Below are 27,991 nucleotides of genomic sequence, written 5' to 3'. Positions count from 1 at the left end.
TTTAGAAGCCTGGTCGTCAATACCCAAAACAGTTATGGAGGCCAGGGAAACAGGCCCTTGAAAGGAAGGTAATGTGGAGTGGGTAGCCTCCATACTGATTAAGAAGGGGACAGACTTACCCTCCATTGTAAGAGTTACCCAAAGCATCTGTGATGGTCCAGGAGGCTTTCGAGGCAATCGGGCAGCACCAGTCTTCAGCTGCTAAACCAAGAAAATCTGGGAAGGAGTCAGAGAGCCTTGGGCCAGGGTTCAAGGGGCTCTGGGAGTGGCTGCCAGGCAAGCTGGACAGTCCAATTTCCAGTGGGGTCCCACACAGATGGGACATGGCTTAGGAGGAATCCCAGCCTACAAGCATTCCTGGTCCAGTGGCCAGATTTCCAGCACTTGAAGCAAGATCCTGGGGGAGGAGGTCCTGAGGGACTGCCTGACCACTGTGGCTTAGGCGTTTTGAAGTTCTTGTGTGCTGCAGATGTGGCTGGGGTTTGTCTCACAGTGAAGGCAAGTAATTGCAACTCTTTTCTCTTACTGTACACCTTGAAGGAGAGGTTAACTAAGTCCTCTTGTGGGGTTTAAGGGCTGGAATCTAATTTTTGGAGTTTTTTTCTAATATTGGGAGTGGGTTGGATAATAAAATGCATATTGAGAATGAGATGGCCTTCTGGCCTCTCTGGATCTACGTAAAGCATTTTAAGGGTTGTTGCCAAACGGGCCATGAACTAGGATGGGGTTTTATATTTGATGAAAAATAACCTAAACCCTAACTGATCTGGGAAAGGTCAGATAAAGAAAAAGGAGCATTAACCTTGACTATGCCTTCAGCTCCAGCCACCCCCTTAAGAGGAAATTGTTGGGCAAGTTGGGGAGGGCTACTTGCAGAATGAAACTGTAAGCCAGGCCGGGTGTGAGGAGAGATGATAAAAAAGATTATAGGGTGGGGGAGTGGAGGCTTGGGAAGAACTGGGACCTAGTTCGGCCTGGCAAGGAGCAGCCTGAGGAGGAGGAGAGAGGTCAGATGTGTCCATAGAAAAGCAGGATTCAAAGGACTCAGAGCTTGGGATGGAGACTGAAGGGACAGACAGGAGAGAGAGGAGGAGGATTTGGCATGAGTTGCATGGGAGCAGAGATTAGGAAAGGAACAATGTGTAAAAGAATACCTGGACATCAGGCACCTCAGACCATTTGTCCATTTTGCGACAAGAATTACCTAGATCTTTTAGAGGGAAGAAATCGAAAGTGCCATTTTCTGGTTATTTGGAACCATTATCGAGTTTGTATTGAGGTCAAGCAGTATTGCAGAAGAAAATAAGGCATTTAGTGTTTAGGTTTTAGGTCAGGTGAGAGTTTAAGTTCTTGAGAACACAGGCTAAGGGAGAAGGAGGAGGAATGGTGGGTGGAAGCTTGCCTACAGTGAAGGAGGTAAGCCCAGAGAAAAGAGAAGGTAGAGACACAGTGGGGGGTGGGTGGTACTTGCCACCCAGGGGAGGTGGTGCTTGCCACCCAGGGGAGGTGATGCTTGCTACCAAGGTGAAGGATCAAAGCAGACACCTCTGAAATATAGGTGTAATTAGGCAGGTGTCCCTGCAGTGATTAAACACCAAGGGAAGACTGTCTTCCCGAGTCCATGACTGGCACTGGAGTTTTTGGTTCATGGATAAAACGCCTCTCCTCTGTCTCTACCAGAAAAGGAAAGGAACTGAAATTAAAGGAAGAGAAAGATTGAAGGGTGGCACTGAAATTGAAAGGAGAAAGAGGTTAAGGGATAGTGAGAGAGGTTGGAGGAGAGAGTAAAAAGAGGCCGCTTACTCGATTTAAAATTGGTGAGATGTTCCCTTGGGCTGGTTGGTCTGAGGACCTGAGGTCATAGGTAGATCTTTCTCATGGAGCAAAGACAGGAGGACAAGGGATTGATCTCCCAAGGGAGGTCCCCCAGTCCGAGTCACGGCACCAAATGTCACGCACATCCCTGTGAAGAGACCACCAACAGGCTTTGTGTGAGCAATAAAACTTTTTAATCACCTGGGTGCAGGTGGGCTGAGCCCGAAGAGAGAGTCAGCAAAAGAAGATAGGTGGGCGGCAGTTTTATAGGATTTGTGTAGGTAATGGAAAATTAGTCAAAGGGGTTGTTCTCTGGCAGGCAGGGGCAGGGGTCCCAAGGTCCTTGGTGGGGAGCTTCTGAGACTCATTGTCCAGGAGAAGGAATTTCACAAGATAATGTCATCAGTTAAGGCAGGAACTGACCATTTTCACTTCTTTTGTGATTCTTCAGTTGCTTCAGGCCATCTGGATGTATATGAGCAGGCTTGGGCTCAGAGACCTGACAGCTGCCATCCAGCAGCCATTACCCAGCTGTGGTCCAGAGCCAAGTGGCAGCAGAGCAAGGGGCATCAGCTACTGCCAAGCCCAGAGCCATTTCCATCCTGCAGAAGAAGACCCACCACCCACAGCTTCTGCCATCTCTCTCCTTTTTTCCTCAGCCACAGGCTCCCAGACATGACAGCCATCATCAAAAAGATCGTTAGCAGAAACAAAAGGAGATATCAAGAGAATGGATTCGACTTAGAATTAACCTATATTTATCCAAACATTATCGCTATGGTATTTCCTGCAGAAAGACTTGAAGGCGCATACAGGAACAATACTGATGATGTAGAAACGTTTTTGGATTCAAAGCATAAAAACCATTACAAGATATACAATCTTTGTGCTGAAAGACATTATGACACCGCCAAATTTAACGGCAGAGTTGCACAATATCCTTTTGAAGACCATAACCCACCACAGCTAGAACTTATCAAACCTTTTGTGAAGATCTTGACCAATGGCTAAGTCATGTTGCAGCAACTCACCATAAAGCTGGAAAAGGACAAATTGGTGTAATGATTCGTGCATATTTATTACATAGGGGCAAATTTTCCAAAGCACAAGAGGCCCTAGATTTCTAAGGGGAAGTAAGGACCAGAGACTAAAAGGGAGTAACTATTCCCAGTCAGAGGTGCTATGTGTATTATTACAGCTACCTGTAAAAGAATCATCTGGATTAGACCAGTGGCACTGTTGTTTCACAAGTGTTTGAAACTATTCCAATGTTCAGTGGCAGAACTTTCAAGCCTCAATCTGTGGTCTGATAGCAAAAGGTGAAGATACATTCCTCCAATTCAGGACTCACACGATGGGAAGACAAGTTCTTGTACTTTGAGTTCTCTCAGCCATTACCTGTGTGTGGTGATATGAAAGTAGAGTTCTTCCACAAGCAGAACAAGATGCTAAAAAAGGACAAAATGTTTCACTTTGGGTTATATACATTCTTCATACCAGAAACAGAGGAAACCTCAGAAAAAGTAGAAAATGGAAATCTATGTGATCAAGAAGTTGATAGCATTTGCAGTATAGAGCATGCAGATAATGACAAGGAATATTATTTTGTTAAAGTACTTACTTTAACAAAAACTGACCTTGACAAAGCAAATAAAAAACAAAGCCAATCATGGAAGAGCCCCTGGCCCAGGCCCTGGCCTTGGACAATGGTCAGAAAGCTCTTTCTTTAATCAATGCAGCTGATATTGGCCAACACCTGTAAGCACTGCCTAGAGAGGACATGAAATGACTAAATCTTGGCCCCAGTTCAGAGAGAGCGTCTGGTGACAGACTCCCACTTTCCACAATTTCCCCAGGCCCACCCCCAAGTCCCTCCCTGCACAGGCACCTGAGCAGAGGAGACAGACAGCAGCCCTAGCCTGATAGTGTCCACACCCCGGCTACCTGGCCATCTCAGACTCACCTATACCAGTCACACTGAGAAGTCCTCAGAGGACACATCAGCCTTGTTTAACTCAGTATTTCCCCAGGACTCCTTCTCCCCAGCTCTACCCTGGGTGTGGAGGACCCTCTGTGAAGGACAGACAACAGGCAGTCTCCTGGTCAGACCTCATCCATCCAGGCTGGTGAGCACACTCACAAATCCAGCTTCATTCAAACAGCAAAATGATTCCCACACAAGTGACATCTGGCAGTTCTTGTGTCCAGCAAAGCCATGGGACAGGCAGGACTGCCCGGGGCTCCACATTTCCAGGACAGGAGCAGCAGCCTCACCCAGCCTACCCCAACCCCCAGTGCCAGCCTGAGCAGGAGAGGTACCCCCCAACTCCAGGCTCAGCCCTTTACAGGCTCAGCCCTGCAGACCTTATCAGTGCCTTGGCTGATGACCCCTCTTATCCAGACATCTCAAGCTCAGCCATAAAAGGAAAGCGAACATGGCTTTCTCTGGCACATGCCAAGAGCTCATGCTCCAAAAACGCTCTTGGACAGAACAAAGATGCTCACCCCTCCCCACTGGTCCTTGCAGGTGCTGCTGAGACACTCCCATCCCTCAGGGATTCATGGGAGGGCACCATGTGACTGGAACCCAGCAGCCTGCATAGAGACCTTAGAAAGGTCTCTGTCCCCTCCCAGTTCAACCTGCCCAGGAGGGTCCCGTGACCCGTGCATGGTGCAGCTCCCAGGAAGCTGCCCAGGGAGGCCCTGTCCGTACCTCTGCAGCTGCAGAGCCCATGCCTATCTACCTTCTGGAAGGCGCAGCTTCTGCAGTGGGGATTTTAGGATGGGGCAGAGCTTTGGGGAGGGAGATGCCAGGTGGAGGGAAGATCAGAGAAATGTTTGGGAACCCGGCCTGTGGTTGCCAAGAAAATTGGAAGACCTACTGAGCCTGCAGAAATTGAGGCCAGGCATGGTAGCTCACACCCATATTCCCAGGGCTTTAGGAGGCCAAGAAGGCAGGATTGCCTGAGGCCAGGAGTTTGAGACCAGTCTGAGGAACAAAGCAAGACCCTCATCTCTATAAAAAATAATTTAAAAAAAAAATTATCTGGGCATGGTGGCAGGCACCTGTGGTCCCAGCTACTCGGAGGCTGAAGCAAGAGGATCACCTGAGCCCAGGAGTTGGAGGCTGCAGTAAGCTCTGATTGTGCCACTACACTCCAGCCTGGGCGACAGAGCTAGACTCTGTCTTTTCAAAAGGTGGGGAGAGATAGGGGCTAAACAGAACAGTGGTCACCAGAGCCCGTGGAGAGGGAGGGGTGGCCGCTCTGACCACTGCCCAGCCTGAGTGACCCCAGTGTGCCTCTTCCCCTTGGCCTTCAGCCCGCAAGGCAGCATCCTCACCTGCCCCACAGAAGGGGGTTGCTCCCCAGGTCACTCCGCCCAGAGAAGCCCCACAGAGGCCTGGGGTGCTGCAAGGAGCTGCTTCCTGTGTGTCAGGCTCCATCATCGGCCAGGTGTGCTCTGAGCAACACCCTAGGCTGGGCCACGGCGGGGACCCTGTCCAGGTGGCCGGGAGGGTACAGGAGTCCCTTAGCCCCAAGTCCAGGACTGGGGAGAAATCCTCAGGTGGGGGCAGCAGCGTCTGGGCTGACTGTTCACCCCCAGCCCTGAGCCCGGCGGCTCTGCTGCCTGGGAATCTCTGCTAATTGGCCCCCAGCACCTCCCGGGCTGAACGTTGCTCAAACATGTCAAACTTGCCACTTGATTGACAACCTGTTTGTGAGGTGTTCCCGGGACTCGGCAACCTTGGAAGTTGGATGAAGAACTCCAGGAAACTGGCAGGTCAGTCAGCGGCCAGAAGTGAGGCCCTGGCGCTGGGGCTGTGAAGGATTGTGGGGATCATAGGAGGCCATGGGGCTCATGAGGGCCTGTGGGGTTCATGGAAGCGTGGGGGGCACATGGAGGCCTGTGTGGTGCATGGGAACCTGTGGGGTGCATGGAGAACTGTGGGGTACATGGGGGACTGTGGAAGTGCTGTGGAATCCATGGGTAACTGTGGGGTTCATAGAGGGCTATGGGGTGCATGGAGGACTGTGGGTTCAGAGAGAAAGGGCCCCTGAATCCCTGGGACCCCAAAGCCTTGTGGGGAAACTGACAGTGTGGGTAAGCCCCACCCCACCATGACACTGCAGCCCCGAGGCAGAGCAGGAGACTGCCCAGTTCCCTGACTCTTCCCATCCTGGTCTCTGTGTCTGCGCCTTGCTCCATACCCAACCCAAGGCATCTGGTCCCGCAGGGTGGGGGACATGTCTTGCTAGGAGATATCTGTCTATCACCATGCCCAAGTGCCCCAGGCAGGATTCCCTACTGGGGGATCCCTCCGATGCCCCATGGTCCCACTTGTACCATCACTCTTCCACATTGACCCGCCCACGAAGGCCACAACTGCGGGAGCAAGCAGAGGGCCCTCATCTATCAGTCTCTGATCCCCCACAACCCAGGAGCCAGCCCCCAGCCAGGCTCTATCACTGGGGCCCCAGTCCATGTCCAGCCTTTTGGGGTGAGAGCGGGGGTGAGGTGCTGGGCAATGCCACCACCTGACAACCTGACATTTCCAAACAGCCTGGCCCCGCCTCCTCCGCAGGCAGGACCAGCACTGTCAGGAGCTCCCCAGGCTCCAAATGCCAGCATGGCCACTTACACATGGAAGAGAGGCGCCCAGAAACCTCACCGGGCATCACGCAGCCCAGAATGGGCATAGGTAGTGGGGGCTGCAGGGGCCCTGGGACTGATCTGTCAGCCTGCCCTGGAAAGAGCCAGTTCCTGGCCGAGAGCCCGAGGACCCACCCCTGGTGTCCCCCAGGATCCCCCATGGCAAGTGTCCCACTGCAGCTCAGGGCAGGGGTGGAAACCGTGCAGCCCTGGGCAGGGCTCTGCCCTGCCCTGCCCTGCCCCTCCCCACTGCTGTGCAGCTCTGCCACTGCTGGCCTCTGTCCCCACAGCAACCCACATGACCTGACGATCCAAGCCATGTTGGCCCCAGGAGGTCTTCCCACCCGCAATGCTGAGCCCCAGCTGGAAAGTCACCCCCGGCACAGGCACCAGGGACAGGCAGTGCTCAGCCCCGTATGATCAGCTGTTGTTTCTGTTTAAAGCGTGAACAGGCTGGATGCAGTGGTTCACACCTGTAATCCCAGCACTTTGAGAGGTCGAGGTGGGAGGATCGCTTGAGCCCAGGAATTTGAGACCAGCCTGGGCAACATAACCCTCTCTGTAGAAAAAAAACAAAAATTCACCGGGCGTGGTGGCACTTGCCTGTAGTCCCGGCTATTCAAGAGACTGACACGGGAGGATTCCTTGATTGCAGGAGTTTGAGGCAGCAGTGAGCTATGATCACACCACCACATTCTAGCCTGGGCAACAGAGCCAGATGCTGTCAAAAAAAAAAAAAAAAAGTGATGCCCAGAGCTGGGCATAAAGAGCTGCAGCCGCATCCCTCAGGTAACATGCCCAGTGCTGCATTTCAGGTGGGACAGCAATGACCAAGTGGCATCGTGTGAATGACTCATGGGTGTGAGAGCCATACATGGCCCACTGGGTTCCACTTCATGCTTGATTTTCAAGCATTGCACCCAGCCTGTTCACCCTTTAAACAAAAATGACTGAGCTACGGGGCTGGCCACTGTCTGTCCCCAGAGTACACTTAGGACAGTACTGGTCTATGGTAATAGGGCTCAGAAAATACAGGACTTTTCCTACTCAGTTTGAAAGATTTCAATGCTATACGTGAGAGGTTCTGCCCATGATGACACTGAGGTGGAGTGACTCGCCCCAGGTCTCAGAGGACATGACCCTGGAAGGACCCAACCCTGACTTAGGAGTCCAGTTTCACTGACACAGGCGGGCCGAGCACAGGACAGGGCTTTCAAGCCCTGCGGTCACCCAGACACACTGGACCCAGCCACCGCCCTCTATCGGACAGTTGCCCCTGGTGGTCACCCTGGCAGCAGCCAGGCCAGGTTTAGGGGCCCTTGGCGTACTGCTGCAGGGCCAGGCTGGGTGGGCCGGGGTCTCTAGGGCGGGGTCTCAGAGCTTTGGCAGAGCCAAGGGTGTGAGGACCATGCCTGTCCCATGAGGGCCAGGGCCTTAGGCAAGAAGCTAGGGCAGGACATGACTGGAAAGCCCCCTTTTAGCCCGGCCGTGAGCAGGGAGCCACAGGCCACCTTGGGGGTCCGCACGTGACTGCACAGCCTCTGGATGAGGGAGTGTGCCGGGGGTGGCGGGGCAGGCCTGTAGCAGGGTCACCGGGCGAGACTGCCAGCGGGAGGGTCCAGGGACATGGGATCCCAGCAGGGCAGGAGCAGCGTGTTGAATTGCAGGGACAGAGGGAGTCCCGGAGACCGAGGTCAGCACCTGCATTGGCGGCACTGCACCAATGGGCAGCAGATCTGGGTGTGAGATGCCCCAGCTAGGGACCAGGTTGGGTATCAGAGCAGCGGGGGGAACAGGACACTGCCAGGCAGTGAGGAGAGCCCTCCACCTGCTCACCCGGACACCACTCTGACCCAGTAAGGCGCCATGCCTACGTGCAGATCATCCAGGATGAACGCTGGGGAGGGCTGGGACACAAATCCCAGGGCAGCTAGGCAGAGGAGCAGGAAAGGGCGGTCTCTGCAGGGAGAGAAGCCAACCCCTGGCCTAGAGGGTCACTGGGGCTGGGAGAGCCCACCTCCCGTCACTGTCCCATCCAGCCCGTGTCCCTATAAGCAGCCAGCCAGGCATCCGGGAAACCACCCGAGACGGGGAGGCGCTCAGTCAGAGCTGTGTGCTGGCCTAGCAGTGCCCAAGAGGTATACAGGCTCTCCCCTGGGTGAAGGACCACAGGGCCTGGTTTAGCCACTGACTCAACCATACCAAGGTCAAGGTGGGACAGTATCCGCTCTGTGGTTCAGGTACCCCCACCCCCCACTCCTAAGCTGTTCTGACATCCAGTCCACTCTACCTCCCCTGCCCACCTCCCTTCCATTCCCCCACTTCCCCTCCCCTGCACCAACCACACCTCCCCTGCCCACCTCCCCTCCCATCCCACCCTACTCATATCTACCTTTGCACAGATCCAGGTGGCCTCAAGCCCAGGCCAAGAGGTCCTCCCAGTGAGACCCCCGGTGTCCTCTCTGACAACCAAGGCTTCCCTGTCTGTGAAGTAGTTCACACCTAGTCCCTCCCTCCTGGGGATGGGGGTGCTCAGGAGGCAGATGACCTTGCTCCTTCCGCTAAGTGACCATGGCTGGCCATGGCCCCCCAGACCCCCAACACACAGGACACATGGTCCTACCCTTGAAGATGATGCTGCAGCGTCTTCCGGCAGGTCACCCTCAGCCCACCTGGGGTCACAGCATCATGTGGGAGGCCAAGGGCTGCAGCATTGGAGCCAGTTGGGTATGAATGTGGACTGAGACCTCGCCCAGGCTGCCCTGGCCTCAAAGGTCATCCCACCCCTCAAGGGTTCTTGCTGGGCCATGGCCACCCACACCCACTAATGGAGCTGCCACAGCCTCAGCACGAGCCAGTTGGTGGCTGACTGATGGGTAATTGTTTTGTTTCACCTCTGAACAGCCTGAGCCCCATAATTTGGAGGCATAAATCTCAGCCTGTTGGGTTTGGCTGGCATGGAATGACACCCAGAATTAAATAAAAGCATTATCAATTAACATTCCATAAAAACGTTCTGAGCGAAGCCCCACCACAGGGAAGCGCATCTCCATCTCAGAGGGGGGCTCCCAAGGGCTCGATGAGGCCTGCCTTGGGGTGGCGCGATGCCAGGTCTGGCAGCACAGGCTGCCCTCTCCTAGAGAGACAAAGCTCCTCGCCAGCCCGTGTCACCTGCTCAGGTCCACTCTCCACTCACCGCTGGGCCACCCAGAGGTCACTTATAAGCAGGTGTGGTCACAGGTACTGGGCACTGAGCTTGGGGCAAACACCAGCCCTCATGCCCCACAGAGCCCACAGCAACCACCTCCCAGTCCCCCTTCTGCTCTGGGCACCACCTCCCCAACAAGCTGCTAGGCCAAGCCCCGTGTCAGGGGGCCAGCGTGTGGAACTAGCACCAAGACAGCGCTCAGCAGGCTCTCCCCACATGCCTGTGGGCACACATGTCCCCAAGCCTCCAAGCGCTCACCCCTCACAGGCAGAGTGCTGTGGCCCCAGGCCCTCAGTGGGGAGCATGGGTGCCCGAGGGATCCTAAGGTTCACTGGGAAGAAGTGTGCCCCATCCCAAGGCCTCTCTGACCCCAGCCTCCTCCCTTTGGGCTGCAGGGAGGCTCCACCAGCCTTGGCACCCTGTGTCCTGGACAAATAGGGCAGAGGAGCGACATCCTGCCCACAGCTGGGAAAAAAGACCTCTGAAAGGCTGGGAGGGCACCTGAGGATGAGGACATGAGGAAGCGGAGGGTGCAAGTCCACAAACCCAGCTTCCCGCCAGTCCCAGTGAACATGACAGTTGCCCATAGGAGCCACGCTGGCCTTGGGGAACAAAGAACCCCGGGTCCCACCAGACTCATACAATGGACATTTCCAGGCTCCGGCTGCAGCTGGGCAAGGTTCCGCCGACCGTGGAAGGGTGGCTTGGGGCCCCAATGCCTGGCCACAAGCTGAGCACCTCCTCCTGACCGATGCGTAACCCACGTTAGGCCTCAGTTCCTAAAGAGCCGCTTTCCCATGGGGCGGCTGCCTAACTCAATTGCCTCTGTGCTGTTTCGAGACTTGTAATTGTGATTTTGTTTTCTTATTGTCACTATTTTAAGGGTCTTCTGCGATGCTCTCTGGGTTCCTCAGACGGAGTGCCGCCTCATGGTGCACAGCAGGGCTGGGGCTCCCAAAGGCCTTCTCTCCCCATGGTCACCTACCCATCGCGCTCACCCACCGCACTCACCCACCGCACTCGCTGAGTGGGTCCCAGAGAGCAGAGGTGCTCTGGGCGGGCAAGGCAGGGAAGACCCAGCGTGATGCTCAGGGGTCCTGGGAGGTGGGACCCTCAGGGTCAACACTACAGCTGGCGGCAGGCTGTGACCTTGACCTTAGATGTAGCACAGATAATTTGGGGAGTGTCCGCTGGTCCCAGCAGGAGGACTTCAGTCAAAGGGTGCCAAGGGGGGATCCAGGGGAAACCTGACGCGAGGGCCACATTCCTGAGAGTCCAGCTTGCTGCATAAAGGTGGAGGCTGCCTTGGAGAAAGCAAACTTGGGGCGGCCACACGCAGCCCCCGGGCTCCAGGCCTGGTCCCCTCCCCAGGCGCTCAATGGGAGCCGCACCCGCATTGGGAATTTGGGACAGGTCTGGCTGTGTCGAAGAAATTCGACACAATTAGCCCCTAAAAAAAAGCGTTTGAAGTGTTTATTTCAGGGCGATGTTCCTGGTTTTTAAAGCAGATGGGGAAATGAAGTGGTGGAGATGACAAGGCGGGAACAGATGCACAGGGACCCGGAACCGAATTCATAAGTCAGCAGACTATCAGAGAACATCTTCCGCAGGCGCCGTGATGAAACATGAATGACATGAGGCCGCAACTGATGAGCCAATCCCCATGCGCCCACCACGCCGGCCACACTCCTGCACTGCCTGACCACCGGCAGCCCCTGCCTCCAGCGCTGGCCTGACAGAAACACCCCAGCCCCATCACTGGTCACAACGACCTCCTGACAAGCTTTCAGCAGCCATTTTCTCAGCAGCTCCCTGCAACATTTACAGTCACAAGCCCACTTTTCAGGAGAGGAAACTGAGGTGCGGGGAGGCTGAGCCTGAGGGACCTGCCCTTTTGGGTACACACCCCCACAAGCCCTGGATCCCTCATCTACAGCCCAGGGGTGCAACCTAAGAGGTGGGTTTGGCCCGTCTGGACGACCGTGGACCCTCTTGTACAGGAGGGGCTCCAGGTAGACTGAGGAGCTCTCCCCTTCCAGCAGGTGAGGTGTGGAGGAAGAAGGAAGAAGGGAGAGAGTGTTTACCAGACAGGAGGATGTAGGCTGGGTGTGGGGCTGGACTTTGCTGAGCCCACGGGCTGGGCGGGGACCTGCAGGTGGCTTGTACACAGGGCAGCCCATGGGCCCCAGCAGGGAACCTGGAATAATTGAACATACAAATTAACATGCATTTGGTCGGGCACGGTGGCTCATGCTTGTAGTCCTAGCACTGTGGGAGGCCAAGGTGGGAGGATCACTTAAGGTCAGTTGGAGACCAATCTAGCTAACATGGCAAAACCCACTCTACTAAAAATACAAAATAATTTGCCAGGTGTGGTGATGCATGTCTATAGTCCAAGCTACTTGGAAAGCTGAGGCAGGAAAACTACTTGAACCTAGGAGGTGGAGGTTTCAGTGAGCCGAGATCGCACCACTGCACTCCAGCCTGGGTGACAGAGTGAGACTCCAACTCAAAAAAATAAAATGAATCTTCTAGCTCCGACAGGAGCCCAGCGTTCACAGCAGTCGTGGACTGTAAAACGCACAAGATGAAATGTTTGTGACGGCTGTGAAATCTTTATTTTCTCCTCGGCTGCGGTGGAAACACTGGGCAGCGGGGGCGTGGGTGCCAAGCCGCCTCATCCCCTGCTGGCCCCTGCGGCACATGCTCATGTGTGCCCTGTGAGTACCCAGCAAGACATGGGGACCCAGGGAAGAGTCCAGCTCACACCTGCCCTATGCAGCTCATGGCCTCCTCAGGCAGACATATGGGGTCAATTAAACCCTGCAACAAGCCTTTTACTTGAACATATCAAACCATAAAAACCATCAGACTGATTGATGTCATAGCAGAGGAGGACAACGGGGCTGTGGTGCCCAAAAGAGGTATTTCAGGGGTCTTGTGGAGTTGGGCTCCAAGGCCTAGGTAGGAGCTCGCCAGTGTGAGCAGCACCAGTCACCCTCCTCCGTGGCACTGGCACTGGATGGGACTCAGACTTGGGTTAGAAAGCCCCGAGTCAGACCCTGACCCCAACCTCCACTGGACCTCACACGCTTCCTCCCCACAGGATTTGAGAGGATGGCAGGGGAATGGGGAACACATGCCCAGCTACCTGCTACTGCATGACAAAGCTGCTGGTCTCTTGTGTGCTTGGTCTGTGAGTCTGGAGTCCGGGCAAGGTCCAGCAGGGCAGTGTGGGTGGCTCTTCTGCTGCGCGTGGCATTCCGGGGGCACTCAGTGTACTCAGTCCCAGCTGTGTGCACAGGCCTGGCCTCCAGGCTGGGTGCAGGGCTGAGCCCCACAGGCCTTCCCGCTCCATGGGCTCTCCCTCCTGGTCAGATTTCTTCAAGGCCGCTCAGGGCCAAGAGCAGAAAGTGGAACAGCCAGGCTCTGAGGTCCTGGAGTGCAGCATAGCACCATGTCCACCCAACACTGACGGTCAATGCCATCCCAGGCCTGCCTAGGTCCAGGGAGAGAGATAGACTGACAGACTCACAGAGGGTCAAGGAATATGTGGCCACCTTTAGTGGCCCCATTGAGTTTCTGCAGGACGGGCTCAGTACAAAGTGCTGGGCATGGAAGAGAAACAGCCCACCTGTACCTCAGCCAGGAGCCTGCAAGTGCCAACAGCTCCCTGGGAAACAGGACCAGGGCCCTGAGCTCCTGGATGGGCAACGTGTGCAGTAACTGGTTCCTCAGGGGGTGGAGCCAAGCTTGGGGACCGCTGCTGAGGCAAGGTCTTAGTGCTGAAGCGGGATTTGGACCCACTTTTTCTGCATTGCAACCCCTTTCCCAACGTCAACCTCCCTTGATGCCCTCTCCCCAAAGCGCCCCCTGACCAGCACAGCCCTCTTCCAGGTGCTGCAGGCAGACTCCTCCCGGTTCCTATACCACCTGCCCAAGGTCCCCCCAGCTCTTGAATGGCAGAGGAAAGGCATGAAGCCGGTGTCCCTGACTCCAGGGCCATGTTCTTGGCCCCAGCCCGGCCTCCTGCATGCATCTACATCTGCTGTCTACACTTGGTACCTGCCACTCTTCTCCGGCCCCACTGTCCCACAGCGAGACAGAACCCTGATCAGGCTCCCTGCACAGAGGAAGGGTGATGCTCCTCCCACCCTCTGCCCAGGTAGGGTCTCTGTAAAGGTTGCTCAGAGCCCCAGGAAGTTGACTGGAGGGCAGGTTGGCACCTGGTGTGATGGGGCCACTGCGCAGGTTGGAGGTCCTTGGGACCTGGATGGACACAGCCCCACAGACTACAGGGCTTAGGCAGGGTAGCCAGGATCCTCCCTCAGGCACCCCCACGCTGGGGTGTGTGTTGTTTGTGTGGGCACAGTGCCCAACTGGACTGCCCCAGCTCTCCAGGCCTGCAGTGTTGTCACTTCCAGAGTGCTCCAGCTGTGGACAAAGCTGCTCTCCAGGGGATGTTCAGTATGCACAGAGCACCCCCCCGCCCATGCCCGGCCTGTCTTTTGGGCCAGGACCCTGCAGAGGCAATCTTGCTAAACAAACATGCCTCCGATTTGCCCTCCGTGCAAACAGCAGCAACTGCTGCTCTGAGGATGAGGGGCTCAGAGACTCCACAGTGAGGGCTTCCAGGGCTGTGTCCTTCTAAGTAGGAACATGGCAGGTGGCACCTCGCCCCCCACCCCTCCCAGACACCGAGCTGCAGAGAGTCCCTTGGAGAATACAACTGGGTGGTGCTGGCACCTGTTGCGATCTCCTGAGATACCCAGTCCCTCACAGGCATCAAGCTGATGTCACAGACATGATGGTGCAGCATGGGGACAAGGTGCGTGTGGCCATGGCCATGGCCCTGGTCCCAAAGAGGAGGACCCAGACAGCAAACATGCTTGAGAGAAAGCTGGGCCCAGCAGCTCACACACCAGAGACCTGCTTTTGGTTCCACAGCTCCGGGGCAGAGCGGGCCTCTGCCACCTGAGCTGGCCTCCATGGGGAGGCTGCTCCTGCCTCAGACCCACCGAGCCCAGCCTGGGAGCCCAGTGCAGAGGCCGCTCAGTACCCTTGGGCAGGGAGGCCTGTCCAGGGCGGCCCCTTCACCGCCCACTTTGCCACCTCCTCGCCCCACTCAAGCCCTCTTATGGGATTGAACCAAGAGTCTGGGCTGGCCAGGTGTTGCGGCCTAGGCCTGTGATCTCAGCACTTTGGGAAGCCAAGGTGGGAGGATTGCTTGACGCCAGGAGTTTGAGACCAGCCTAGGCAACACAGTGAAAGCCCATCTCTACAAAAAAATTTGAACACTAGCCAGGTGTGGTGGTTTGCACCTATAGTCCCAGCTACTTGGGAGGTTGAGGCAGGAGAATCACTTGAGCACAGGAGTTCGAGGTTGCAGTGACCTGTTACCACACAATTCCACTCCAGCCTGGGTGACAGGGCAAGACCCCATCTAAAAACAAACAAAAAAGTTTTTCAGTATTGGCCGGGCGTGGTGGTGCACACCTGCAGTCCCAGTTACTTTAAATGTCAGCTGGGCATGAGGGCTCGCACCTGCAGTCCCAGTTACTTGGGTGGCTGAAGTGGGAGGATCACTTGAGCATGGGTGTTCAAGCCTACAGTGAGCTGTGATGGTGCCACTGCTCTTTGGCCTAAGTGACAGATCAAGACTCTTTCTCTAAAAATAATAGTTTAATTTAATCTTAAGACTCTGAGGTGATGAACCAGCCAGGCATAATGCTACTGGCCACTGGCAGAGGGCACCCTGAGGCTGCCCTGGACACAGGGCCATCAGGGTGAGAGGCTGGTGCCAGAGACTGGTGGGTGCAAGGTATCATCCCAGCATCCCCAGCCTGCCTCACCTCCACTGGCCACCCCCACTGGCTCCCAGCCCTGCCCCCCATCCTGGAACTTCCAGCTCCTCAGGAACCAGTGGCTCCTCACAAGGTGGCCTCTGCCCGACACCTTCCCAGAGTGCCTGCCTCGGCCCCCACTGCAGGCCCCAAAAAGTGTCTTGTAGCCCCTATGCAGCCTGAAAGGCAGGACCATGGGAGGAATGGCACATTTCTGGGGTGGGGGGGTCCCTCCTTTCCTTTCTCTATTTTTTCTGCATTTTCCAAATGTTGATACACCAGTTTGAGTTTCCCATGGAGTTGGAACAGCAAACCTCAGCAGGAAGCCATCAGGCTGCACTGGGGCGGGCAGAGGAGCTGGAGGCCAGAGGCCCACAAGGGGAGTCCTCCTCAAAGTGCCTGGGAAGGGCCTCGTTGAAGTACTGGGTGGGCCGAGTGCTGGCCAGTGCGGCCTCAGTGTGGCCCTGTGTGCAGCTGCCCAATCGGGCCATGCTGTCCTCCAAGACGGATTCTGTGTCCCTCCCTGGGGGGCCGCACCTGCCTCATTTCATGGCCGCTGCAACAGTTGCATTAACTTGTATCTAATGGGATGCTCAGCTATTGGACGTGAAGCAATTCCAGTTTAATTACGTTGGGAGAAAAGCTGAGTGTTGGGAGAGAACCTGAGGCAGAGCTTGCATGTCTGCTCGACTTGCTGGCTCCTTGCTTCTAGCACTCTCATTATCTCAAGTAGTCAAGTAGTCATATGTTTCAAAGAAAATGCTAAACTCTCTTGATACACTGCTTCCTTTCTACCCCCACATCCTCACCAACTGTTTCTTTGAGCACCAATAAATAGCGTGGGCTCCCAGAGCTCAGGGCCTTTGCAATCTCCACACTCGCAATGGCCCCCTGGTCCCACTTTCTCTCTCAAACTTTTTCTCATTCCTTAGACTCCACCAGACTTCATCACCCCCATGACCTGGTGTTAGGTCTGATCACCCCAAAAAATTAGGCGTCAGGAAGCTGGGCGTTAATTGAAGTAACAAAAGACAGCACAACACAAGCTGGGCCCTGCTCGGAGAGGCTGTGGTCTAGGCATGAAGAATTGATGAAGCGCAGGACCCAGGCCCGGCACTGTCCACATGTCCATATGCCCTGGCTCACCACCCACCTGGAGGCCACCTAGGCCTTGCACCCTGACCTCCCCGGCCACCATGGCCCAGGCCCAACCTCTCTGAGCTGGGCTTTGTGTGCTGAGCTCAAAGGGGCTGCCAGGGGCAGGGGATGGGGACCCCTAGAAAAGCCAGGCCACTTATTAAGGCTACAGACATGTCCCAGGAATGGCCACAAGGTCCCAGCAGCCATGGAGACCCATCACACGCCAGCACCTGGCTTTGGCCAAAGCCCTTTCCCCACTCCCCTCCAGCCCTCCCTCCACTAGAATTTGGATACCCCTCAATGGACACAGACCCTGGCTACCCCCTCAGCTTCCTCCTCCCACCCCACCCCAGCAAGGAGCCCACAGGAGATACCTAGGGACATGCCAAAAGCACAGTTCACAGGACACGAAACAAGGATACCAAAGCCAGAAGTGTCACCTGCAGTGGACTCAGGCTGCCAGGCCGGCCCTCCTGGCCTCTACTTTTGACCTTTGCCCCACAGCCTGTGCCCTCCCTTCCCTCCTCTTCTCACTCCTATTGGGCCTTTGCCCCTCCAAGGCCATGCACGCAAATCATGTGAGGTTTGCCTCTGTTGTATTTATGAAGACATTTTATATGACTTTTTGGTTTTTTTTGTCTGTTTGTTTTGAGACAGGGTCTCACTCTATCACCTGGGCTGCAAAAGCAATGGTGCGATCTCAGCTCACTGAAGCCTCCACTTCCAGGGCTCAAAGGATCCTCTCACCTCAGGCCCCCAAGTAGCTAAAACTACAGGCATGCACTACCATGCCCAGCTAATTTTTGTATTCTTTTGTAGTGAGGGAGTTTTCCTCCCTATGTTGCCCAGTCTGGTCTTCAACTCCTGGACTCAACCAATCTGCCTGCCTCAGCCTCCCAAAGCACTGGGATTACAGGCATGAGTCAATGCACCCACCCTATGACTTTTTAACGGCAGATGAGTTGGGGCCTTTATGTTTCTTTTTCGAAGGAAAAACAGAAAACTAGATTACGATCCCCAGTCAACTGTCCCCCACATCGGCTGCCTCTGGGTCTCCTCTGTCTGGGCCTGCACTTGGGGCTTCACAGCTGTGATGCTCTTGGCACCAGACCAGGTTCCAGGCTGCGAGGCCAGAAGACAACCTCAGGTGCTCTGGTCTAAGGTATTTCTCCCCAGCCCCCGAACAGCATCACCTCCTCCTGCCTTGATGTTCTACCTCTGGATGTTCTACCTGCTCTCCGCCTTTGCTTCTCTGCTGAGGCTGGATGGAGAAGTCTGGCCTCAGCTACCTCCTACAGAGGTGCTGACATCTGCTGCCCAGTGGACCTCGGGCTGGGTCCAGGCCTCAAAGCCCATGTAAGCCAAGGGTGTAGCACTGACCAAAGGGCCCTTCCCTCTTGCACTCACTCACTGGGGGCTGACTGGGCAGGAGCCCTGGCTCCCCAGTTAGACTTAATCCTGCCAGCCCAGGGTCCCTGGTGCAACACTGAGAGGACCCCAGCCACATGATGAGGGTAGATGGTCTCCATGGAGCACTGGCTGCTGGTGGCCCCAAGACACACACCCTTGAGCCTCCCATCAGCCCAGCAGGATCCTGGTTCCATGAGGCCCCTGGGTTCAGCCAGGGGATGAGAATTCGGGGACACCCAGGCAGCAAGTAGCAGACCCTTCTGGAAGGACCTGGACAGGGGTTCTGTGTGACGGGCCCATGGCTGGGCCCAGAGTGGGGGCTCCAGGGCTGTGTTGTGTCTAGACCGTCCCGGCACCAAGGTACTCAATCCCTTCCTATCGACATTTCCCATAATGGTGATTCTATTTTCCCCATCAGTCAAGACCCAGCCCTGCCTGTGCGCTTCTACAGCCCTGTGCGGGAAGCTTCCAGCCTCAGCCTGGGCCCACTCCCTCAGCCCCCCATCTTTGTGAATAACTATCCCTGGAGCCAGTGCAGCCTGGCTCCCGCCCCCTCGTTTAATGCTGGCTGTGCAGAGGCAAGCAGTTAAGTAGAGGGAGACTGCGTGGTCCTGTACAGCAATCGTGCCGGCCCCCGCGCCAGACAGTTGCCCACCCTCCCTCCTATTGTGTTTCTGATGGTTCTCTCAGAGATGTAGGTGGGCCCAGTGATGGTTTTCAGGTCCCCAATTCTGCCCCGCCTGCCACTTGGGTGATCTTTGATAAGTTTCAGACCCATCCTGTCCCCCCAGCTATCCCTGGGTGCTACCTGCAGGAAACAGGCCTGGCTCAGGCTCAGTGAGACACGGAGAACATTGTGTCTCAGATGTCAGCATGTTCATTTTCCAGTTTCTAATCCTCTTTATAAAACAAAATGGAATAAAGTCAGATTCTGCGTGGAGGCTGCAGAAAGGCAAGGGTGGCTGCCTGGGAAACCCTGGTCCTTGGGGCTGCCCCATGGTGTGTCCAGGGGTGATGGTCAGGAGGCATCTCCATGGGGTACCAATGTTCAGGGTACGGCAGTGGGACTGTGTCTGCCTGTGGGCCAGTGTGTGGGTGCTCAGGGCTGGCTTGGGGATAACAGTGTTTGACTCGCTAATGCTTTTTACTTAGACTAGAAGTTTTTCCTGAAACTATGGTCTCAACAGATGCTCCCCCAAAAGGAGTTCTAGTATCCATCGGGTTTGATCAACCCCAGGCTCTTCCTGTGTTGGGGCTGAGTCGGCAAGGGCAGCAGACATGGCGTGAAGGTGTGCTTCTGAGCATCGCACTTGGCCCTCCTCTCCCAGGAGCCTCTCGTTGTCCCTGTCCTTCCTGCCTTGGCTGTCCCCCGTGCTCGAGCTCCCACAGTTCTCCATGCCATCTCCTCACCTTGGCAAGTCCCGCTCCTGGATCGAGGTTAGAAAACACCCTGTCCCACCCTGCAGGCACTGCCCCATGCCCTGAGTCATAGGCGAGTCCCTCCTTCTCCTTTGGGTTTTTTTTTTTACCAGGATGTGAGATCCTGGTTGGTTTCCTTTGCTTGTTTCCAGTCCATAAAAGGTGCTTGGTGCATGGCAGCTTGAGACATCTGAATGAGTTATGTGGTGAAATTTTATTGGAGGAGACAGTTGAGCAGTTCCCAGGCAGCGTCTTCCTCAGGGCATGTCCGTCAGAGTGGCTGGTTGGCCCCAGATGACCCTGCAGAGCCCGGGGCAGGAGTCGTATCATAGGCCCCTGTGAACGGTCACCCAGCTCATTGTCCTTGTCACCAAAGCATGCCTCCCTCCAGCTGGGTGCAGACTCAGCCTGAGTTTCACACGTTTGTTATTTAGCATCCATTCGGGGGCTGGCCTCAGGCCAGTCACACTGTTTTAGGGACTTGGGATAAAAAATATTGACAAGTCTGGGCACTCAAGTACTAGGAAGTCAAGTTAGGTACTCCTCTTCCCCAGCAGAACTGCCAAGGTGTGGATACAGAGGATGGTCTCAAAATGCCCGCTGCTGTCCCCAGGGAGGTCGGCCATTCTCCTTTTTATCCACCAAGCGGTGGTCAGGCACCCACTGTGTGCCACTGGAGTGACTCATGAGTGGGGCCCTGAAGGGGCAGAGTCCAGGTGGGAACAGTGTGCTCAGGGCAGCAGGGATTGGGCCAAGCAGGCGGCACCTCCTGTGGTGTCTCTGTCCTGGATGGGAACTGGAGTGATGGACAGAGTGGAGAAGCAAGTGGCTTCGCGTGGTCTTCACCATGAAACCGACACTGGAAGCCCAGTCACCAGGAGACCGTATCAAGGCCTCATGGCTGGGGGTAAGTGTTGTGGTTGGGGATGAGCAGCGGGGCCCTGTGGGGAAGGAGAGTTCTGGCAGCCCAGGACAGCGGCTTCCCTGTGTCTTTCAGCTGCTGTATGTTGCCAGGAAATTCTAAGGCAGGGGCTATTCAACAAGCTCACGAAGATGACCTTCTATGGGCAGTTTGTAGCCGGTGAGGACCAAGAGTCCATCCAGTCCCTGATCTGGCAAAACAGGGCCTTTGGTGTCGGCTCCATCCTGGACTATGGAGTGGAGTGGGACCTGAGCCCCGAGGAGGCTGAGCACAAGGAGATGGAGTAAGGCCTACCTGGTGTCTGCGGCCGTTCTGACGATGACCCCGGAGCACGCAGTGGGAGCAGGTGGGACATGTCCAGTTGCTGGACTTCAGCCTCAGCTGGGCAGAGGCCAAGACTAGGAGAGCTTGGTCAGCCCAACTACCGACGGCCCTCCTGGGTTCTGCCTGGAGTTCTTGCATTTTAGCTTCATGTGGATGGCAGCTCTCAGCTTTCACGGGAGGCCTGGTGTGTGAGGCCTGAGGAAGCCGAGCACAGAATGGCCCTTGGCCCTATCTAGCCCACCGCCTGGAGGAGGACAAGCACCAGCACATGAACCAAGCACTATGCAAAGAATGGTTGGTTTCGCCTGGATCTCTCATGAGCCTTGTCTTCAGGAAGCGGACAGCAACATGTTCTTGTTCTGTCCTCATGCCCTGGAGGGCACATCAGGGTGATACCAAGTGCCCTCTACACTCACTGCCCAGGGAAGAGGCTCTGTATCAGGTTAGTGACCTCCAGGAGCCGACTCCAGGCCAGCCTGCCACACTGCTCCTGGCTTCAATTCCCTTTTCCACTAACACTGGATCAGGGGCCAGGCCTGGCCGAGGTTCCACACCTGCAGGGCAGACTGAGGCCAGGCAAGGGTCAGGCAGTGGGATCTGCCTGGGGGTCAGGAGTCCCTGCAGAAGAGAGGCTGTAGCAGAGCCTCCCCCATCGGCTCAGCAGAAATTTGTGTAAACAGCCAGGTAACAGACTCAGCCTTAAGACACACCCTCCTCCCTGCCACAGTGGCTTCACTCTGCCTCGGTAGGGCCACAGTAATTTGAATTTCATCTAATTTTCTAGTGTCACAAAGTATTATTCTTGTTTTGATTTCTTTCAAACTTTTTTTTTACAAACAGGGTTTTTGCTCTGTTGCCCAGGCTGGAGTGCAGTGGTGCCATGGTTCACTGCAGACTCCAACCTTCTGGGCTCAAGTGATCCTCCCATCTCAGCCTCCTAAGTAGCTGGGAACACAGGCATGCACCAGCATATCTAATTAATTTTTAATTTTTTTGTGTGAAGACAATCTCCCTATATCTCCCTATGTATTTGGATCCCCTGCACCCTGAGAGCAGCTGGGCCTGACCCACGTGAGGCTCGGGACAGGCCCTCTGTGGACCTTGTCAGGCCTTGGTGTTCGCTCTGCCCCTCTCTAGGTGGCTGGCCTGGGAAGGGGAGGGAAAGGCAGTCACATGAGGCCTCCAGCTCCAGGAAAGAAATGTCCATGCCGTGTCTCAGTATGCCAGCTGCCAGCTGCCCGGGGAGGAATGGCCAGGGGAGCCCAGCCCCTGCCTTGCGATTGGCTATTTTGAAGGTGGGGTGCTCCAGTTCCAGCGCTCTGTGGGCCTCGCAGCTGCCTGGGCCCTTGACTGTAGCCTTTGCTGAGCTGCCAGTTGAATAACCAATGCTTGTGTGTCCTCAGGAGGAGTCTGGGTGGGGACTTGGTTTCACAGTGGAGTTTTCCTCTCAGGCGCCTCTGGTATGAAAAGACACCTTTCCCAGGTGGTCCTGCCTGGCTTCCTCCCTGCTCTGCAGGCTGTGTGTCTGGAGGTGGGCTGGCCTGCACACTTTGCCAGGGGGTTGGGCACCTATGCCCTTAGGAGCCTGAGTCCGTTGCCCTGCAAAGGCTGCACCTCTTTTACTGCTGGCAGCTGCTGTCTGCAGGGTCCCTGCTCCAGCTCTGGGAAGTAAGCAGGGTTCCCTCCTGTCCTCACAGGGGTGCGTGATGAGGACACCCACTCAGCTCTGCTGCTCTGTGCCTTCAGAGGGGCCTGAGCCATGACGATAGAGCTGGGCTTGCAAGCGCTGGTCTGATGTCCACACTGCAGCATGGCCTGCCTGGCCAGGAGTGACCAGTCATAGATTCTAGTGCAGGGAACTACTTAGAGATCTGCCTTCCTAACCTAGCTTCCTGTCACAAGGGCCATGGGCTCTACTCTGGGGAGTGATACTGAGGCCACCGCCCCAAATAAAGGCCATGGGGAGTGGTGCTGGCCTAACCATGAGAGGTCCAGGGAGGATGGAGGCGTCTGAGTGCATGGCGAAGCAAGTCTCAGCAGCCCTCCCAAGAGGAGGTGGGAGCCTGGAGGTGTAACAGGGCAGTGCCCACCCAGAGCAGGAGTGGGACCTTGCTTCCCAGAGGCCAGGGCCCCACCCGACCCCAGGAGAGGAGTCCCAGGGGTCTCCCAAGCAGGCTGAGGACTTGGGGAATGGGAAGGGGCCAAGGCATCTTCATGATGATTGGGCTGTGAGAGGATACCTAGCGGGTAGATGGGGGCATCGGTCAGGCTGTGCAGGCCCAGGGCTGGCTGGAGGCGGGGTCTGGGCCTTGGTCTCCAGGCTGGGGCAGCTCACTTGGGATATGTGTGCAGTGTGTGTCCTGAACAAGGGGCTGAGGCAGGGACTGGGGGAGCTGGGGAGGGGGGTACAGGTAGAAAGAGGCTTGCCGGGCTTCCCTCCAGGGGAGAGTTGGACAGGGGTGAAGTATGGACCCCCACACTCTGCTTTTTCAAACAGGTATCACATCCCCGGGGACAGCTACCCAGAGCTGAGCTCAGTAAAGGCTGAGGTGGTGGTCAAAGTCTTCCTTCTGTCTCTGAAGACCCCCTGGGGACTCATGCTTGTCCTCCTCTGCCCATGTTCCCTTGTTGTTTTTCCCTCCTCCCTGTCCTGGGCTGCGCCCACGTGTACAAGCATATGACCTTCCACAGACAATGCCCGGGTATGATGAGAGGTGGGGCTGGGGGAGCATGAGGCGGGTCCCGGCTTTAAGGAGACATTGGGATGTGGTCCCCACCCTGATCAGGGCCCCACGTCCACCGGTTCACCCTTCCTCCTCTAACACCCCACGGCTGCCAGCGCCATGTGTCCCCCCTCTTCCCTGTGCTGCATTGAGCCATGATGTGGCAATGTCCCAGATGGCGAAAGCCAGATTTCCCGTGTGGCATCGGCAGTTCCGAATCAGCTGTGTTCTTTCTCCCCTCCAGTGGAAACAGGACCTCTGACCTGCCTGGAAACCACCATTTGTGTCTCCTTGTGACTAACCCATGATGCCTGTTGGAGATGTGGCCCTGTCCTTGCCGTGTGGCCATCCAGTCTTGAGACCCAGCTGCCCCTCTGGCCACTGCACACGCTCTGCGGTTGTCTTGGCCACTCTGCTTGGCTGTGTGAGCCTGGCCTGTGCTGTGGAGGTTCACGGAGGGAAAGCGCAGCAGCAGCCTTCAGTGTTCTGCCTCTGAGAGTGTCACAGCAGGAGAGGGAGCGGCCCTGGCTTCCCCAGCCTCTCCTTCCGGGCCCACCTCAGAGGATAAACACAACAGCTGTGGGAATGCTGAGCGGAAACTCATCCGCCTGAGGACCTGTCAGACGATGATCCTGTTCCATGAAGATGGGCTGCCTCACAGACACCTGTGTGCTTATGGCCCATGTTATCCAAACTGTAGGCTGTGCGGTTTCAGGACAGGACCTTCTCATCAAGGTCATGGAGGCCCGTGAGGCCCCGTCCCCACTGTCTGCTGTTCCTTGCCATGAGCGTTTCTGCCCTGGGCAGGGCCCTGGCTGCCGCCTCAGCCTTAGCATAGAGAGTGAGACCCCCTGGGGATGGCTTTTGCTCGGCTGTAGACAAGCCTCCGGGGCTGACCTCATGACTGGTCTGGAGGTGCCCAAGCCAGGGCCCCAGGAGCTCCCTATCCAGGCAGGCAGGGGATCATGTGCTGCCTGCCTGTTCCCTAGTCACATGGTGACATTCAACCCTTTAGTCACATCTCTGTGTCAGCACAAAGCAGCCAGAGCATGTGTGCCTGCCAGTTCCCATCCCTGGGCTGCAGCCTCAGGGGCCCTGGCAGCACGTGTGGAGTCCCTGGCCCATGTGGAGTCCCTGGCCCATGTGGGGCTGCCCAGGAGCGAGTGGGAGGGAAGGCCTCCTGGTGGGGCCTCCTGGCCCAGGGCTTGCTCCTTGAGCAGGTTTGGAAGGTGGAAAGCAGGCAGCTGAGGTCCCTTGATGCGGAGGCCTCTGGGATGCGGCTCACTGACCACTGCTCTGCCTCTACTCTTCCCGGGACTTGAGGGGGACCCTGTCCTTTCCTGTGAGTGTGGAAAGAGCTGCCCCTGAGAGGCTGAGCGCCTGTGGGGAGCCTCAGAAAACCTCTGGATGCCGTTGACCATGCAGCCAAGCTCTCTCCATGGTCACTGACTTAATCAGGCTTTGAATATAAAGTCAGATGACCCACAGAGCTGCTCCTGGGACCAGGGAGACCATGGTGACTTTATCACAGTAGACTTAACAGCTGCAGCAACTCTTGCTAGCCCTAATAACACAGCACTGAAACCAAGTGCCAGGAAGCAGACTTCGGCCATGAGGAGGAGGAGGAGGAGGAGGAGGAGGAGGAGGAGGAGGGTGTTCGCAGTAGCTCTGGCAGGGCTTCGGGGCTGGTGGGGGAGAGGAGCCAGGCACCCTAGAGGAGAACCTGCAGGAAGAACAGGGGCTTGGCTGAGCAGAGCATGGCCAGCCTAAGCTGGGGGCAGCCTGCATCCTGGCCTCACCGGTCTCGAGGTGCCCAAATCAGGGGCCCAGGACTTTGGGCATTATTGGGAAATGATGGCAGCCCAGGGTGAGGTGGCATTAAACAAGATGAGATGCTAAGATCTGCTTTCACTTTAAAGGAATGTTTCTGATTGTTGCTTGGAAAAGAAGAGTCAGAGGCAAGACTGCTGCAGGAGGGCCAGCCTGGAGAACAGGATGGAACTGCAAGGCCAGCTGCCCGGGGGCGGGAGCCTGCACGGGGGCAGGAGCCTGCATTTACATCAGAAGGTGCCTGGGAGACCCTGGCTCTGGCACAGAGGCCTGAGTAAGAGGGCCTCGCTGGGGATTTGGGGACCTCTGTGTGCTGGTGCCTTCCCGCCTGCGTTCCTCTCACCCCTGACTAGCTCTGTCTTGGAACAGGGTAACTACCTTTATTTGAGAACCTGCTGCAAGTCCTGGGGCTGTTCTGAAAACTCAGGCATATCGTTTTGATTTCTCCACCCACAAGGAGCCCTGGGCTTCCTGAAACCTTGGGCCACAGCAGCCCCACAGACTGCTGCCCCCCTTCCCAGGCCCAGGTGAACACCCCAGGCTGGCGCGGGGCTGGGGCTGCACCTTGGAACCTAACCTCCACCAGGGTTGTGGTGGGGCCCTCCGTGCCACCTCGGTGAGAACCTGTCACCTGCGGCCCAGGTGCTACAACCACGGCCTTTGCCCTCCCTCTCCTTCCCACAGGTCCCGCACCTCAGCTGCGAAGAGGGATGGCGGTGGTGAGAGAGAGGCCGCCGCATATAAACAGATGCCCTCCCCACTCCACGCACCCCCTGGTGGCTCAGGAGAGTCTAGGCTGGGGCACAAATGGGCTTTGGGTGATATCGGAGCCCGGGCTCCTCCCTATGTCCAGGGCACTTGTCCTTTCACTCTAGGCTCTGACAAACTCACAAGCATCTGGGAAACAGGTGCCCTTCTTCTTTTTCACAGCCTCCTGGTGGCCCCAGGCCTTTGTTGCGGAGGCTCTGCTAAAGTGTACATCTAGGTCCCAAGAAAAGACCTAGGCCTCAGAATTCCAGACATCAGGCCCCATGTGAAAATCCGGGTCTGGGAAATCCAGATCTCAGGAAGTCCTCAGGTACCAGGAAACTCCCAGGCCTCAGTTGGATATCCGGTCCCAAGTTGACACCAAGGCCTCAGGTGAACACCAGGCACTAAGAAAACGTCAGGCCCCAGCTGAGATCAACCCCTCGGTGGTCGCCCAAACCCGACCTAAATACCAAGCCCCAAGTTTACATAGGGCCCCAGGTCACATCAGGCTCCAGGTAGACACTGACTCCAAGTAGACTTTAGGCCCCAGGTTCACAGCCACACCCAGGAGAACACCTCACCCCAGGTAGCTGTAAGACTCCATCCAGACACCAGTCCCCAGCTGGACATCAGATTCCAGGTAAACACCAAGCCCCAGTTGGGTATCTAATCCATAGGAGGACATCAGGCACCAGGTTGACACACAGGCCCCACAATAGATGCCTACACCACAGGTGGACGTGAGGCCCCAGGTACATACCCAGTCCCCAAGTGACTATCAGGCCCTGGGTGAACACCAGGTCCTAGATGAACATCGAGACCCAAGTGCATACCCAGGCCCCTGGGAAACATCAGGCTCCAGGTGGACACCAGGACCCATGTGGGCAACCAGGTCCAGAGGTACATCAGGTTCCACATGGACACCCAACCTCCAAGTCAGGATACCAAGCCCCCAGGTGTACACATCGGTCCCCAAATACCGAAAGGTCACATACTCTCTGGCCTAATGCAATAGGTTCATCTCCCCCCAAAAAATCTGTATTTAGGAAACTGAAAACTACACTTCTCAATCATTCTCACGTCAAGGAACTCTTAATAGAATGCCAAAGACACACCAAAAGAACCAACCATGAAACTCCCGCACCCAACGCGAGCGCAATGATGCTTCGCATGGAGGACGCACAGATTAGAAGGGAATAATGGAAATGTGGGACCTGGGACTGCAATAAAAGAAAAGAGGAAAAGGCAACCATGCGTACTGAGAAATCCAAGAAGGAAAGGCTGACGTGGATAACTAACCAACCCAGGCCCAATTTCCCAAGAAACACTAGAAACCACACCGCAAAATGAAGCGGCACGCCGAATCAAGCCCAAATCCGTCCAGATTTTCAAAAGTATGGGTCTCTCCCAGATGGCTTAAAAGCCTACAAATTGCAAAGGCCACCTTGAACATGTCCAACCCAACTTGCAGAAATTCACCGCTGGGGAAAGATACAGAAACCAATGCAGTTCCAGAGCTCACCTTGGAGAAGCTTCCTGCAGTCCCTGGGCACCACTGGCTGGCTCTGTGGCTTTCTTGGAGGGTCCATGGCCTCAGCCTGGTCCCCTCCCTCAGCTCTGGTGTGTGGCTGCCGATGACACGAGTGGCCTGAACCCAGGCTCCTGGCGTCCTCGAGGAGCCACCCTGCATGCTTACACAGGCTCCCGGCAGCAGGCAGTGCGGCGCTCTCACTCTTGGGTACCGGTTCTTTCCCACTGGCAGTCTGGCGGGGCATGGCTCCGGGGTTCCCAGTCCAGTACCTGACTGAGATCTTCACGCCTTGGGAAAGAAGCAGGGGCAACTTACCCAGGCACCACCTGAGCCAAGATGGCGCCTTCCTCACAGCCTGTGTGGGAGGGTGAGGTCGAGGTCCTGGACGATGAGGGGCGGGGTCAGAGAAACTCCCCACCCATT

At 56.1% G+C, this 27,991-nt stretch overlaps 1 long non-coding RNA gene and 1 pseudogene across 2 annotated transcripts in view; one reads left to right on the top strand and one right to left on the bottom strand.

Annotated features, from left to right (window-relative positions):
• The window catches only part of LOC105497380 (uncharacterized), a 40,132-nt gene that overhangs the window by 2,553 nt on the left and 9,588 nt on the right, over positions 1-27,991 (bottom strand). Inside the window, exons 2-3 of one of the 2 annotated variants that reach the window (XR_011613956.1) lie at positions 27,560-27,856; positions 120-1,963 (exon numbers count right to left, since the gene is read on the bottom strand). This is a non-coding gene — a long non-coding RNA (uncharacterized lncRNA). The remainder of the gene's footprint in view (positions 1-119; positions 1,964-27,559; positions 27,857-27,991) is intronic. The other variant, XR_011613957.1, reaches the window with a different exon arrangement.
• LOC105497379 (phosphatidylinositol 3,4,5-trisphosphate 3-phosphatase and dual-specificity protein phosphatase PTEN pseudogene) lies at positions 2,322-4,025 on the top strand (annotated as a pseudogene).

This window comes from Macaca nemestrina, chromosome 15 (genome assembly GCF_043159975.1).
Source record: "Macaca nemestrina isolate mMacNem1 chromosome 15, mMacNem.hap1, whole genome shotgun sequence".
Lineage (NCBI taxonomy): Eukaryota > Metazoa > Chordata > Mammalia > Primates > Cercopithecidae > Macaca > Macaca nemestrina.
The sequence above is the reverse complement of the archived record's forward strand: the minus strand, read 5'-3'. Positions and strand labels throughout refer to the sequence as shown.